General features: G+C 40.2%; 1 pseudogene; it reads left to right on the top strand.

Annotated features, from left to right (window-relative positions):
• Nucleotides 1-10952: 10952 nt before the first annotated feature.
• Nucleotides 10953-14689, top strand: LOC144316711 (uncharacterized; annotated as a pseudogene).
• Nucleotides 14690-16673: the final 1984 nt, after the last annotated feature.

Genomic DNA, 16673 nt, shown 5'->3' with positions numbered 1-16673 from the left:
GCATAGAAGGTGGTCCAGTCCATCTTTTCCCTTAACTAACCTTCTAAATTTAGTATTCTCTATGCAATGAAATAGGAAACTTATTAAATATGTATCATTCTATTTTACAGAATACACCTGATACATAAACAGCAGAAAATTACATTCCAGTTGTTGTGAGAGAAGTCTAGCTATGTTTCATAGCTAACAAATAATTGCAAGCGAGACAGAAGAGACTACTGCAGTATTATAAATTTCTACTTCCAGTCTTTTTATTTTCCTATCTTTTTTTTCTGAGTCAAAAGTCCTCCCCTGTTTGTAAGTATATTTCATATAAAAAATGTATGTATTCAGGTTTGACTTAGTTTTGTGAATTTTAGAGAAGTGTTTTTTTTTAAATCACGTTTTAAAAAATATATTTTATTTTATTGATTTAAACAAAGAAGCAATATTTAGAAACAAGTTGATTACAGGGAGGCAGAAAATGAGACTGATCATGGGGAAATTTTAGACGTGTAATAAGTTTGAATGCTATCTTCATCAATTATAATTTGTGTTATTTTGTACAAATTATGTGCTCTTTTCAAGCTTCAATTTTATCATCCATAAAAGAGCATTATACATACTTTGCATTCTCTACTGTCAAACTCTGATCACTTTGCATTTATTAGTTTTCTTTCCATCATCTGTATCTTTCCACATAACTCAGCCTTAGTCCTCTGCTGAGCAGGGCCATGGGATACCTTAGATGAACTTTGTAGTCTCAGGAAAACATCCTTATAGATACTATTTGTCAATCCTCATGTTTGTTCTGGAAATTAGGATGCAAAAGCTGATCTTTAGGGTAGATAGGAAACTGAAAACTTTATGTGGTGGTGCTTGTATGTAATTGACTTCAGGGTTAACTGAAGTCAATCATAAGCTGAACTTACCCAGTACTATGATAGATGGTAACAGGGGTTTCAGATGCCACGCTTCATTTATCATTTAGAAACTCAATGGCCATAGTTTGCTGTGGTACCAGAGGAGATTTTTCATAATTAATTGAAAAAACTTAAAATCCTCTTTCTTTGTCCAACTACATATCTTTGTGGGTCCAGATTTTCTTCATATATGCCCAACAACAATACATAGCAATTGACTGAATGCAGAAGCAGATATGAGAAATAAGCCACCTTCTATGAAACTAGATTTATAAATAAAATGAAATATAATTAAATGGTTTTATAATTTTTAAATTATTATTTTTTGTTTTGGAAAGCAGTTGTTTTTCACAAAAAAATGTTGTCTATAATAAAAGAGATTTGATACTGTCATCTTTAGATGAATAATTTTTTAATTTTTTGTTTTAATTTTGAATATAGTAAATATAGAAATAAATGAAAAGCTCTTTAACCTCTTCAATAATTTTCTAAAATTATAAACAGATCTTGGGATCAAAACGTTTGAGATCGTCCCTCCTATTTTATTCTGTTGATTGACTATCTTTACCTAAGTGTCATACCTTCTTAACTACTGCAGCTTTTAAAAAAATGTTAGCATTGAGTAAGGCCAGTCTTTTCACTTTTTTTTTTTCTTCTTCATCAGTTCCTTGTGGAGCTGAGAAATATAGCAGGGAAGGTGAATTTTACCTTATATTTCAAATACTCAGGATGTCAGTGGGGGGAGAGGATGAGTTAAATTGGTGATGGGGATTAAAGAGTGCACTTGTGATCAGCAACTGGGTGATACATGAAGTGTTGAATCACTTAATTTTACACCTGAAACTAATATTACATGGTATGTTAACTAACTAGAATTGAAATAAAAACTTAAAAAAACAATCAAGTATCATTTGAATATGTATTTTCATATACACATGAATTATTTATATAATACAATTTAAAATATGTATTTAATAATATAAGATTGCATTAATATTAAAGATATAATAGCCTGAATCATTTACAAATTCAAATGTCAGTCCCTCTAACTCATCAACAATAGGATTTGGCCCTGACTCATGAAAGGGAAAAGAAGAAACTAAAATGAGGTCAACGATAATCAGAATACCATTAAAAATAAATTGTTGATCTGCATAAGTGTATTCACATCAATGTTGTTGGGAAAATAGTACTTAATATGAATCAGAGACTTCTCAATATTTAAACATATTGGCAAGAATGCTGGTAGGAATGTAGACTTGAAATATAGAAATATTTCAATAACAAAGTATGCCAAAGAGAAAATTTACAGACCAGAAGATATGCACAAGAATGTTTATAACAAGAATGCAATGTACAAGGAAAAAAAATGAAATATTCATTGACGGAGTATCATATATATATATATATATATATATATATATATACATATATTACATTATATTAAGCAAACATGAATGAGAAATATGTCTCAAAATAAAGTATTGAATAAAAAAGTCACACAAGAATGGAATGTACACATAAATATTGCAGAAATATTTAGTTCAATATAATTTTAACTTAAAAACACTAGTGACCTATTTTTCATCTATAGTTCTTCTGTTTCACAGACTCATTCTCTCTGTCTCCATCTCTGTCTCTGTCTCTCATTCTTTCTCTCTCTATATATATATATGCACATATATATAGATGTGTATGTGTATATATACATATATATAATATTTTCCTTCTAAATTATCATAGCCAACTTCTTTAAAAAGTAAAACTAGAATCTTGCCTAGGATAAAAATCAAGTTTAGAAGCATATTACCTGGCATTCCTTTTTAATTACACTCCTTATTTTGTGATAAAATATAGATTCACACACTTATGTGAAATAATAGATGACTTACATCCTTTACTCACTTTCCCCAAATGGTAACATCCTACAAACTTTAGTACAATATCACAAATAAGATATGAACAGTGATGACACACATTTCCATCACCACAAGAATTCTTCATACTGCCTTTTTATAATCACATTCTCTTCTCTCCTGCTCCTTACCTCTAAGTAAACACTTATCTGATCTCCATTTCTCTAATTTTGTCATTTCAATATTGTTATATACATGAAGTTGTAAAATATGTAATCTTTTGGGATGACTTTTTTTCACTCAATATAATCCCCTTGAGATCAGTACAAGTTATGAATATAAATAATTCCTTCTATTTTAGTGCTATTATTCCATAGTATGGATATATCAGTTTGTTTAACCATTCATTTAACCATTCACCCATTGAAGGACATCTGGATGATTTCCAGTTTATGGCTATTATGAATAAAGCTAATATAAACATTCACGATTGTGCTTTTTTCTTTATTATTAAGATTTTATTTATTTATTCATGAGAGACACAGAGGCAGAGACACAGGCAGAGGGAGAAGCAGGCTCCATGCAGGGAGCCCGATGTGGGACTTGATCTGAGGTCTCCAGGATCACGCCCTGGGATGAAGGCAGCGCTAAACCACTGAGCCACCCAGGCTGCCCTCACAATTGTGTTCTTATGTGAACATGAGTCTTCATTTTTCTGGGATATGTTAGGGAATGACTGCATGGAAGGGTTTCCAGAAGGAAGTGTCCGTACAGTAGACTCTGCAGCCAGAGATGCCATGTACTTGATGGTCCAGATGGAAACTTTATCTTATGCAAGATCAAGCTGTAAACAGTATGGATTCATCCTTTAGTCCCATGAGAAAGAGCAGCCTGACCTCAGTTTATACGTATAAAATCTCTAAAATACATTGAGAGTAAAAAAACAAATCACTTTGTCTGCCTTGTGTGATAGCTGAATAAAATGCAGCCTGCAAGGGCAAGAGCTTGCTCTTAGTGCTTGAGGCTTTGAGACCCCCCACCGCGTATTCCTTCCTTGTCCTGCCACACCGACAGACCATTCAACAAAACAATAGGGATAAGTGCACAGGAGCATACTGTAGTTTGTATGGTAAATGCATATGTAATTTTATTTTAAAAAGACCTGTCAGATAGTTTTCCAGAATGGCTATAACATTTTAAATTTCAATCAGTAATGTATAAGTGACCCTGTTCATCCACATTCTTATTAATATTTGGTTTTGTCACTATTTTTTTAAAATTCTAGCCATGCATTCTTATAGCTGTGTAGTGATATCTTTATTGTGGTTTGAATTTGCATTTTGCTGATGGATAGTAATATATTTTTTTTAAGATTTATTTATTTATTTATGACAGGCATAGAGAGAGAGAGGCAGAGACACAGGCAGAGAGATAAGCAGGCTCCATGCCAGGAGCCCGAGGCGGGACTCAATCCCAGGACTCCAGGATTGCACCGTAGGCCAAAGGCAGGCACCAAACCGCTGAGCCACCCAGGGATCCCCTGGATAGTAATATTTAACATATTTTTATCTGCTTATTTGTCATCCGTATCCTCTTTTCACTGAAATGTCTGTTTATGTAATTTCCCATTTTCTAATTTATTTTTTTTTAATTCTTTAGTTCTGAGAGTTCTTTATATATTATATGAATAGGTCATTTGTTGTATATAAGGTTTGTAAATATTTTCACCCAGTCTGTATACTGTCTTGTCTTTTAATTTGCTTAACAGTCTTACACAAAAGTTTTTAATTTTGATGAAGCTCAATTTATCAATTTTTTCTTGTTGATCGTGCTTTTAGTGTCTAATCGACTAACTATAGACAAGATGTGAGATATTTAGGTTAAATATATGAAACATAGATCAAAAATTGTTTTGTTTGCTCATGGATGGCTAATTGTTTCAGCATCATTTGTGGAAAAAGCCACTTTTACTCCACTGAATTGAATTTGCATCTTTGCAAAAAATCAGTAGGACATATTTACATGAGTCTATTTCTGATTCCTTTATTCTGTTCCACTGACCTGTGCATCTGTACCTTCACTGACAGCACATAGTATTAATTACTATATCTTTAATAACCCTTGAAATTGGGTAAACTTTCCTTGTACATTATAGGGTTTTTAAAAGATTGTTTTAGCAATCCAAGTTCCATTGGCTTTCCATATAAATTTTAGAATAATCTTCTGTACCTATAAATAGTCTTGCTGAGATTTTGATAGATATTACATTAATCCTGTATATCGGGCAGTCCTGGTGGCACAGCGGTTTGGCGCCGCCTGCACCCTGGGGTGTAATCCTGGAGACCCGGGATGGAGTCCCACATCGGGCTCCCTGCATGGAGTCTGCTTGTCCCTCTGCCTGTGTCTCTGCCTCTCTCTCTCTCTCTCTGTGTCTATGAATAAATAAATAAAATCTTAAAAAAATAATAAAATAAAATAAAACCTTTAAAAAAATCCTGTATATCAATTTGTAAATAACTGTATCTTTAAAATTTCAAAATAGTCTTCCAGTTTATGAACACAGTATGTATCTCCATTTATTTAGATGTATTCGAATTTTCATCAGTGTTACATACTTTTCAAAATATGAGACTTGTACATACTTTATTAAATTTGTATTGAAGTGTTTCATTTTTTAGATAAATTGTGAATGGCACTGAATTTTTAATTTTAGTATCCACATGTTTATTAGTGGTATATGGGAATACAATGGTCCTTTGCATATTTATTTTGCATCATTCTTTTTTTTAAATTCCAGTTTAGTTAACGTACAGTATATCAGTTTCAGGTGTACAATATGTGATTCAACAATTCCATACATTACTCAGTGCTCATCAAGATAGGTGTACTCTTAATCTCCTTCATCTGTCTCATCCATCCCCCTACCCATTTCCGTGCTAGTAAGCATCTGTTTATTCTTTATAGTTAAGAGTCAGCTTTTTGGTTTATTTCCCTTTATTTGTTTCTTTTGTTTCTTCAATTCCACATATGAGTGAAATCATGTGGTATTTGTCTTTCTCTGACCAGCTTACTGCACTTGGCATTATTTTTTTAATAATAAATTTATTTTTTATTGGTGTTCAATTTGCCAACATACAGAATAACACCCAGTGCTCATCCCGTCAAGTGCCCCCCTCAGTGCCTGTCACCCATTCACCCCCACCCCCTGCCCTCCTCCCCTTCCACCACCCCTAGTTCGTTTCCCAGAGTTAGGAGTTTTTATGTTCTGTCTCCTTTTCTGATATTTCTTACCCATTTCTTCTCCACTTGGCATTATATGTCTAGATCCATCCATGTTGTTGCATCATTTGTAATTGTTAAAATCACTTATGGTTCTAAGAGAGTTTTTTGTTGTTATTTTTTTGTTTTCATATATTCTTTGGAGTTTTCTACACGGGCATCCTGCTATCTGCAACAGAGAGTTTTATTGCTTTTTTTCAGACCTATATTTTTTTTCTTTTAAATTTCTCTTTTTTGCTTTATTAAATTGCTGTAACTTCCAGGAGGATATTAAATTAAAAAGGATGAAAGAGGTGCCTGGGTGGCTCAGTTGGTTAAGCATCTGCCTTTGGCTCAGCTTATGATCCAAGAGTCCTAGAATTAAGCCCCAATGTTGAGCTCCCTGCTCTATGGGAGAGGCTGCTTCTTCCCTTCCCTCTGCCCCTTACCCCTGCTTGTGCTCTCTCTCTAGCTCACTGTCTCTCTCAAATAAATCAATAAATCTTTAAAATAAATAAATTAATTCATTTAAAAAAGGAGTGAGAGAACAATTTTTCTTTGTTCTTGATTTTAGGGAGGAAGAATTTAGTGTTTAATAATTAGATATTAGGTTAGTTGTATATTTTTTAGGTCTCCTCTATTACTGTTCTTCTGAGATATTTTATCATAAATAGAAATAAATGTTGACAAATTCTTTTTCTACATAAACTGATTAGATCATGTGATTTTTCTTCTTTACCCTGTTAATACAGTAGATGTGGCTTATAATGATTGATTTTTGAATATTGAGCCATTCTTCTTACATTTCTGGAATAAAACCCATTTTCTCATACTGTATAATTATTTTTATATATTATTGAATTCTATCTGCTAATATTTTGTTAAGGATTTTTGTTTATATTCTTTAGGGGTATTGATCAGTGGTTTACTTTCATTTTTTAAAACTGATTTTATCTTGTTTTGATGGAATGATAGCTTTAAAAAAATGAACTGAGAAGTTATATTTTCTCTCCTTTTTCCTGGAAGAGATTGTATAAAATTGGTGTTAATTCTTTAAACATTTGGTGGAATTCTCCAGTAAAATCATCTAGGTCTGAGGATTTCTCTTTTGGGTAATTTAAATTCATGAACTGAATTTCCTTAATAGTATGGAGCTATTCAAATGATCTAGTTTATATTAGGTGAGATGTGGTAGATTTTTTCCTAGTAATTTGTCTATTTCATCAAAGTTATCAATTTGTATATGCAAAACTGTTTTTCATATTCCCTAATTATCCTTTTAATGAGTCTAAGGAAGTGGTAAGCCCTGTGTCATTCCTCATAATTGGTAATTTGTGTATTTTCTCTTTTTTACATTATCAGTCTAACTAGAAACTTGTAAATTTCATTTACCTTTCATGTACCATTTACCAATTCTTTGTTTCCTTGATATTCTCTAATATTTTCCTATTTACAATTTCTTTAATATCTGCTTTTATCTTTATTATTTCCTTTGTCTGCTTGGTTTGGTTTAATTGATTCTTCCTTCTCTAGATTCCTGAGATGAAAGCTTGACTTATTAATTTGACACTTTTCATGTTTTCTAATATACACATTTAGTACTATAAACAACCCTCTCTGCTTTAGTTGTGTCCACAAATTTGATATACTTTATTTCCATTTGAATGTGTGTTTATGTATATATGTAGTTTACAGACCTTTTCTGTTTAACTCATAGTTTATCTACAACTTGGTAGATATTGAGCTCTTCGGTATTACTACACTTTCTGTCAAGTTGTGCTATCAGTTGTTTGGAGGGGGTTGGGAGAGTGCCAAATTCTCTTAACTATAGTTGTGAATTTGTCCATTTTTTCTTCTTTATTAGTTTTTTCTTTGGCGTAATTTGAAGTTCTATATTTTAGTGACTTCATATTAAGTTTGTGTTTTCTTTTTTCCCCTAGCCTTATAGAATTTTAATTGACAAAAGTTGCACACTTTTTTTTTAAGTTGCACACTTTTTAAGTATACATGTGATATTGATATATGTACACATTGTGAAGTAATCACACAAACAAGCTATTTAATACATTGATAACCTCACATAGTTATTGCCTCCATTCCCTTAATTGTTGAGAAAACTTAAGAACTTTAAAAAAAAATAAATTTCAAGTATACAATACAACATTATTAACTATGGTCACCCTGTAGTACATTAGATCCTCAGAACTTATTCATTTTATTTTATTTTATTTTATTTTTTTTAATTTTTATTTATTTATGATAGTCACAGAGAAAGAGAGAGAGAGGCGGAGACATAGGCAGAGGGAGAAGCAGGCTCCATGCACCAGGAGCCCGATATGGGATTCGATCCCGGGTCTCCAGGATCGCGCCCTGGGCCAAAGGCAGGCGCTAAACCACTGCGCCACCCAGGGATCCCAGAACTTATTCATTTTAGAAATGAAAGTTTGTATCCTTTGACTAACAGGTCCTCATTTTCCCACCCTCCAGCACCTGGTAACCACTACTCTACTGCCTACCTCTATGATTTCAACTTTTTTTTATTCCATATACAAATGAGATCATACAGTATTTGTCTTCCTTTGTCAGACTTATTTCACTTGACATGATATCCTTCAAACTCATCTGTATTTCACAAATGTCAGGATTTTCCTTTTAATGGTTGATAATACACACACACACACACAAACACACACACCACATTTTCTTTATTCATTTAATGTTAATGGAAATGTGTTGCTGTTGTTTTTTTCTCCCCATACCTAAGCTATTATAAATAGTGCTGCAAAGAACATGGTAGTGCAGGTATTTGTTTAAGATAGTGATTTTATTTCCTTTGAATATATACCCAGTTGTGAGATTGCTGGGTCATATGGTAGTTCCACTTTTAACGTCTTGAGGAAACTACATATTGTTTTTCATATATACTGATTCACATTCCCATCAACAGAGTACAATGTTTCCCTTACCTCCCCCTGCTCACCAACACTTGTTATCTCTTGTCCTTTTTAAATTTTTTTTTTTAAGATTTGTTTATTTATTTGAGAGAGAGAGAGAGAGAGAGAGCAGGAGCAAGAGCAGAAGGAAAGGGAGAGAGAAACTTAAGCAGACTCTGAGCTGACATTGAGCAGAGTGGGGCTACATCACATGAACCTGAGATCAGGACCTTAACGAAAACCAAGAGTCAGATGCTTAATTTAGTGCACCACTCATGTCCTCCTCTTGTCCTTTAGATAATAGCCATCCTAAAAAGTGTGAGATGATATCTCATCATGGCCTTGATTCGTATTTGCACCTGTGGGACCCAGGAAGTTTAAGAAAATCCCCTACCCCTGGACAAGCAGAGCAGGACTCACTCTATTTTGTGCTGCACCCGCCTTGTGCTGACCTGCTTATTACTTAGGGCACTGCCCCACCCTAGTCAAGCCCAGGGCACACCCTAATCTGAAATCTGGCTCAGTGATAGGCCAGTTCAAATGGATACTTTAAGGTAAAATGTAATTCAATGGGCCACCTGCGAGTGGACCAGCATGACTGTGCAACTTGCTACGTATCCCATTGGCCACTGGCCCCTATAAAGTTGCTAAGCCTCTTAGTCTCAGGGTCCATGTCCCTGCTCTGCTTTGTCGGGTACACTTGGACCCAGGCTTGAGCTTGTAAATAAACCCTCCTGCGGGGGGATCCCTGTGTGGCTCAGAGGTTTAGCGCCTGCCTTTGGCCCAGGACATGATCCTGGAGTCCCGGGATCCAGTCCCACGTTGGGCTCCTGGCATGGAGCCTGCTTCTCCTTCCTCCTGTGTCTCTGCCTCTCTCTCTCTTTCTCTATGTCTATCATAAATAAGTAAATAAATAAATCTTAAACCCTCATGTGTTTGCATCGGTGTCGGCTCCTCGGTGGTTTCTTGGATTCGTGATCTTGGGCACAGCATTTGGGGGCTCGTCTGGGATCCGAGAAACCCCCAGGACCGTATCCGGAGGGTTTCACGCATGGTGAGTGCGCTCAACTTTTTCCACCTTTTGCGCGCATATTTTCTGAGAGCTCTGAACTGCACTTTACCTGTAGGAATTCCAATCTGTATTGGGTCGGCATTGGCTTAGGCGGACGTGCTGGCGGGTCGTCGACCCGGGGTCTTGAGGAGACGTCCCTTGCCTCTGCCTGGAGGACGGGGTCCTCATCTGTAAGGAGGGCCAGCTGCCAGCCCTTCAGGTTACTTTCTGTTTTGTCTCCACGGCCACATGGAACGTTTGTTCTTGTTAACTGTTTGCATGTTTGTCTGTGTTACTATGTCCTTGTTAACTGTTTGTGCATTTGTCTGTGTTGTTGGGTCCTTGTTAATCATCTGTACTGTCTGTGTCTTGGTGTGGATTGGGGACATAATGGGGGAGACAGAAACCACTCCCCTGTCTCTTATGCTCTCTCACTTCTCGGATGTTAGGGAAAGAGCTCGTATTCTGAGTATACACATATGGAGAAAGAGATTCCAAATTTATTGTATATCAGAATGGCCAACCTTTGACGTGAGATGGCCCCAGGAAGGAACTTTTCATCTACCTATTATCTTACAGGTTAAGACCGTGATCTTCAGGGATGAACCGGACGGCCACTCTGACCAGGTTCCCTACATCCTGATCTGGCAGGACATGATCGAGAATCCTCCTCTTTGGCTAAAACCATTTTTACCCCCCAAAGCAGGACCCACAGAGATTCTAGCCCTGCGGAAAGCCAAAAACGAGACCGACTCTATGCCCGAAGCACCCCTTTGTCCAGTCTTCCAGGATTCCTCCCCAGAGGACCTGATTCTCCTGCCGCCCTACTGGGCATCCGCCCCTCCCCCCTCCATTGGAGGCATTGGGGGCTGCAGAAGGGGCGCCACCCCTCCCTGACGAGGGAGTCCCTGTGCGCGGGCCAGCAGCAGGGACACGCAGTCGGCCCCACCGGATGGCCCCACCTCTGAATGCGGGGCCGGCCGACTCCACAACCCTTCCTCTCCACACCATAGGGCCCCCCAATAAGACTGGCATACAGCTAATGTTATATTGGCCATTCTCCACCAGTGATTTATATAATTGGAAAACCCAAAATGCAAAGTTCTCTGATAATCCGAGAGATCTAATCAGGCTTTTAGATACTGTTCTCTTTACCCACCAGCTTACTAGGGATGACTGCCAACAGCTTTTGCAGGTTCTCTTCACCACCAAGGAAAGAGAACAAATTCAGGTGGAAGCCCCGAAGTCTTTCCTGGGAGAGGACAGACAGCCGACTCAAAACCCAGACCTCATAAATGCTGCCTTCCCTTTATCCCGCCCCACCTGGGACTACAGCTCAGCTGAAGGTAAGGAGAGACTCCGGGTCTACTGCTAGACTCTAATGGCAGGTCTCAAGGCTGCCGCGCGCAAGCCTACCAATCTGGCCAAGGTCTATGATGTAAGGCAGGGTAAGGATGAGAGTCCAGCAGCCTTCTTAGAGAGAGTCTTAGAGGCTTTTATGCAGTACACCCCTATGAACCCAGAAGCCCCGGAAACAAAGACTGCAATTATCATGGCTTTTGTTAACCAGGCCGCTCCGGACATTAAAAAGAAATTGCAAAGAGTAGAGAGACTGGGAGAGAAGAGCTTGCAGGACTTAGTGATAGTGGCAGAATGAGTCTATAATAGAGAAAGTCTGGAAGAATAACAAACCAAACTAAGCGACTGGCAGACCCGAAACCTGGCCAAGATCCTGCTGGCCACAACCATGGATGACCCACAGGAAAGACGGAGGCACCTCAAGAAGCTGGCTTCAGGGACAGGTAAGGAGGATGGTCCTGGTCCCCGTTGGGAGCGCCCTAAGCTGAACAAAAACCAATGCACTTATTGCAAAGAGGAGGGCCATTGGGTGAAAAGCTGCCCTAACAAAAGATCTAAGGCCCCTGCCAAGATCTTAGAAATGGAGTACCTGGACAATTAGGGGAGTCAGGGTTCGGCACCCCTTCCTGAGCCCAGGGTAACTCTTAAAGTGGAGGGGCAACCTGTTGAATTCCTAGTGGACACTGGGGCACAACATTCAGTTTTATTACAACCCCAAGGGAAATTGGCAAACAAAACTTCATGGGTGCAAGGGGCCATGGGCACCAAACAATACTCATGGACTACCCGAAGAACTGTGGATCTTGGCACGGGCCGGGTATCCCAGTCCTTCATGGTCATCCCTGAGTGTCCCTACCTGTTGTTAGGTCGGGATTTGCTCACCAAGATGAGGGCACAAATTTGCTTCCACTCTAAGGGGCAAAAGTCCTAAACAAGAAGGGGCACCCGATTTAGGTGCTTGTCCTGAGTTTAGAATATGAATATAGTCTCCACCAAATGCCCTCAGCCCCAGTGACTGACAGTGACCGTTGGCTGCGGGAATTTCCCCAAGCGTGGGCTGAAACTGGGGGAATCGGGCTGGCCCAGCATTGGACCGGCCATATACATAGAACTAAAGCCGGGGGCAGACCCTGTCAGGGTCCGCCAATACCCGATGCCTCTAGTAGCATAAAAGGGAATCACACCCCACATATAGTGACTACTGGACTCGGACATATTAAGGCCCTGCCAATTGGCATGGAACACTCCCTTGCTGCCGGTTCAGAAACCGCACTCTAACGATTACAGGCCAGTCCAGGACTTAAGGGAAGTCAACCGGCGAGTAAAAGATATGCACCCTATGGTCCCAAACACATACACCCTCCTCTCCACCCTGCCTCCAGACAAAACTTGGTATACGGTATTAGATTTAAAAAGATGTCTTTTTCAGCCTGCCTTTAGCGCCCAAGAGCCAAAACGTCTTCGCCTTTGAATGGACGGACCCTGAGAAAGTCATCAATGGCCAGCTCACTTGGACTCGACTACCACAAGGATTCAAAAATTCACCGACCATCTTCGATGAGGCCTTACACGAAGACTTGGGTGAGTTCCACTACGAGCACCCTCATTTGACTTTATTACAATATGTAGATGATATCTTCTTGGTGGCGAAGGACTAGGACACATGCCTACGAGGCACCAGGGACTTGCTCCAGACCAAGGATACCAGGGACTTGTTCCAGACCTAGGATACCGGGCCTCAGCTAAAAAATCCCAGATCTACAGAACAGAGGTGAGCTACCTTGGGTACAAATTAAAAGATGGACAAAGATGGTTGACGGATGCACAGAAGGAAACCGTCTTAAGAATCCTACAGCTGCAAACTGTCCGCCAGGTACGTGAATTCCTGGGGTCAGCAGGGTTCTGTCGCTTATGGATTCCGGATTTTGCCAAGATGGCCAGACCCCTCTATGAGGCCACCAGGCACCAGCAAAATTTTGAACAGAGCCTTTAATGACCTTAAAAAGGCCTTGCTGTCTGCCCCGGCCCTTGGGTTGCCCAATCTAGCCAAACCCTTCTACCTGTATGTGGACAAGAAAGACGGGGTGGCAAAAGGGGTCCTTGTCCAGTACTCAGGTCCCTGGAAGAGACCCATAGCCTATCTCTCCAAAAAGCTGGACATGGTGGCTGCTGGATGGCCCCCATGCTTAAAAATTATTGCTGCGGTGGCCACTATGGTCAAGGACGCAGACAAACTGGCTACAAGAAATGTATGTTACCACCCCACATGCTATTGAATGGGTACTCAAACAGCCCCCAGACCGCTGGATCAGCAATGCCTGTCTGACCCATTATCAGAGCCTACTGCTAAACCCCACCAGAATTTTATTTAGGCCACCAACAACCCTGAATCTGGCAACGCTACTCCCTAACCCAGACTGGGACCCCCCTCTGCATGACCATCAAGAAATTTTGGCACAGGTGCACGGAATCAGAGCTGATCTCCAGGGCCAGCCACTGCTGAATGCGGATGCCACCTGGTACATGGACGGCAGCAGTTTTGTCCAAGAAGGACTCAGATATGCGGGGGCAGCCGTAACCACGGAGATGGAGACTGTCTGGGCAGAATCACTGGTAGCCGGAACGTTGGCTCAATGGACAGAACTGATCACACTGGCCAAGGCGCTGGCCATCGGGGAAGGTAAACTAATAAACATCTACACCAACAGCAGGTACGCCTTTGCCACTGCTCACATCCACGGAGCCCTTTACAGGGAGAGAGGGCTTCTGACAGCAGAGGGAAAGACTGTTAAAAACAAAACAGAGATTCTTGAACTCCTGAGGGCCCTCTGGCTGCCCAAGGCCCTAGCCATCATCCATTGTCCAGGTGCACCAAAAGGCAGACACACCAGTAGCCAGGGGAAACTGGCTAGCCGATTTAAAAGCAAAAGAGGTGGCCCTTCTGGTGACCCAGGTCTTAGCTACCACGCTACCTGATCCGGGGGCACCGACCCCGCCTGACACCCCCAACTATACTGATGCTGACTTACACTGGATCAAATGCTTGCCTATGACCCAGTGCTTGCATGTCTGGTGGAGGGCCGCAGACTCCAGCATCATCCTGCCAGAGGAACTAGGATGGCGAGTCCTATCCAAAATGCATCGGAGTCCTCACATGGGGACAAGGAAGATGGAAGACCTCATACGACATGCAAAGATCACTATTAAAGACTCTTGAACAAAGATCAAACAGATTGTGGCGAGCTGCCGTGCATGCCAATCAACAAATGCCTCTGCCCATGGATCTAACCCGGGCACCCAGCTCTGAGGGGACCGCCCAGGAGCCTAATGGGAAGTGGACTTCACTGAGGTAAAACCTGGAAAATACGGGTATAGGTATTTACTAGTGTTTGTAGATACTTTTTCAGGATGGACAGAGGCATTTCCCACCAAACATGAAATGGCACAGATCGTGACCAAGAAACTGCTGGAAGACATCTTACCGAGGTATGGTTTTCCCATTAGAATTGGGTCAGACAACGGCCCAGGATTCGTATCTAAGGTAACACAGGGAGTTGCACTAGTACTTGGGGCGGATTGGAAATTACATGTGCATATAAGCCCCAGAGCTCAGGACAGGTAGAGAGGATGAACAGAACATTAAAGGAGACCTTAACTAAACTAGCCCTGGAGACTGGTGGGGACTGCGTGACTCTCCTCCCGTTTGCCCTATATAGGGTAAGGAACTCCCCATATAAGATGGGACTGACTCCCTACAAAATCATGTTCGGTCTTCCTCCACCTGTTATCCCCAATTTAAAACCTGAGGTGCTTGCTGAATTTGATGATCACCAATTTCTTTTCTCCCTCTAAATGTTACAACGAACCCATGAGCAGGTGTGGCCTAAGCTGAGGGCCCTCTACGAGACTGGGCCATCCCCGGACCCCCATTGATATCAGCCAGCTGACAGGGTATACCAACACCAGACACTTCAACCTCGCTGGAAGGGACCCTACATCATGATCCTGACCACTCCCACCACTCTCAGCGTCGACAGGATTACTCCCTGGGTCCACTACACCCACGTCTGGCCAGCTGATCCACACGCCATTCTCATGGACTTTGTTCCAGAATGGAAAAGCCAACCAGACAAGGACAATCCCCTAAAGCTAAGACTGCACCGTTCTCACTTATTTCCCACCTCCAAGACTCCCTAGTCCGGGGTTGTCCTTCAAAATAGAAGGAGACTAGAATTAGTCTTCTTACAACAAAGGGTGGGCGGGGGGGGGGGGGGGGGGGGTTGGTTATGTGCTGTCTTAAATGTAAATGAGAGTGAGAACAACAACAAGGTTGGTGAGAATCCTGGTTTAATCATTCCCCTGGCTCACTCTGAGAGCAACCTAGACCCATGATTGGGTCCTGCATAGGATCCTCTGAAAAAGGGGGGAATGTGGGACCCAGGAAATTTAATAAAATCCCCTACTCCTGGACAAGCAGAGCAGGACTCACTCTATTTTGGGCTGCACCCGCCTTGTGCTGACCTGCTTATTACTTAGGGCACTGCCCCACCCTAGTCAAGCCCAGGGCACACCCTAATCGGAAATCTGGCTCAGTGATAGGCCAGTTCAAATGGATACTTTAAGGTAAAATGTAATTCAATGGGCCACCTGCGAGTGGACCAGCATGACTGTGCAACTTGCTGCGTATCCCATTGGCCACTGGCCCCTATAAAGTTGCTAAGCCTCTTAGTCTCAGGGTCCATGTCCCTGCTCTGCTGCATCAGGTACACTTGGACCCAGGCTTGAGCTTGTAAATAAACCCTCGTGTGTTTGCATCGGTGTCTGCTCCTCCGTGGTTTCTGGGATTCGCGATCTTGGGCACAACAGAACCCTAATGATTAGTGATTTTAAGCACCTTTTCATGTACCTGTTGAACATTTGTTCATCTTCTTTAGAAAAATATCTATTCAGATTTCCCTGATAAATCATTTTTTTCACATGTAATATACTTCCCTGGTAATATTCTTTACTCTGAATTATGCTTCATATGTATTATTAGAGATCTGTTTTCACTACTTGATATATTTTTTACCATCCTTTTACTTTCAAACTTTCTATTTTGTTATATATATATTTTTATTTTGCTATATTTGAGATGAGATTTTATACACAGCATAGAGTTGAGTCATATTTTTAACATACTCTGCTAATCTCTGCATTTTGAGTAGTATATTTATACAATTTTTATCTATTTTAATCATTGATATATTAAGACTAAAATATTCTAATTTATTTTTTATTCTCTCTGTTTTTATTGTTACTCTGTTATTTTTTT

Source organism: Canis aureus, chromosome 7 (assembly GCF_053574225.1).
Source record: "Canis aureus isolate CA01 chromosome 7, VMU_Caureus_v.1.0, whole genome shotgun sequence".
In the NCBI taxonomy this organism is placed as follows: domain Eukaryota; kingdom Metazoa; phylum Chordata; class Mammalia; order Carnivora; family Canidae; genus Canis; species Canis aureus.
Note: the sequence above shows the minus strand (reverse complement) of the source record. Positions and strands in the feature narration are given on the sequence as shown.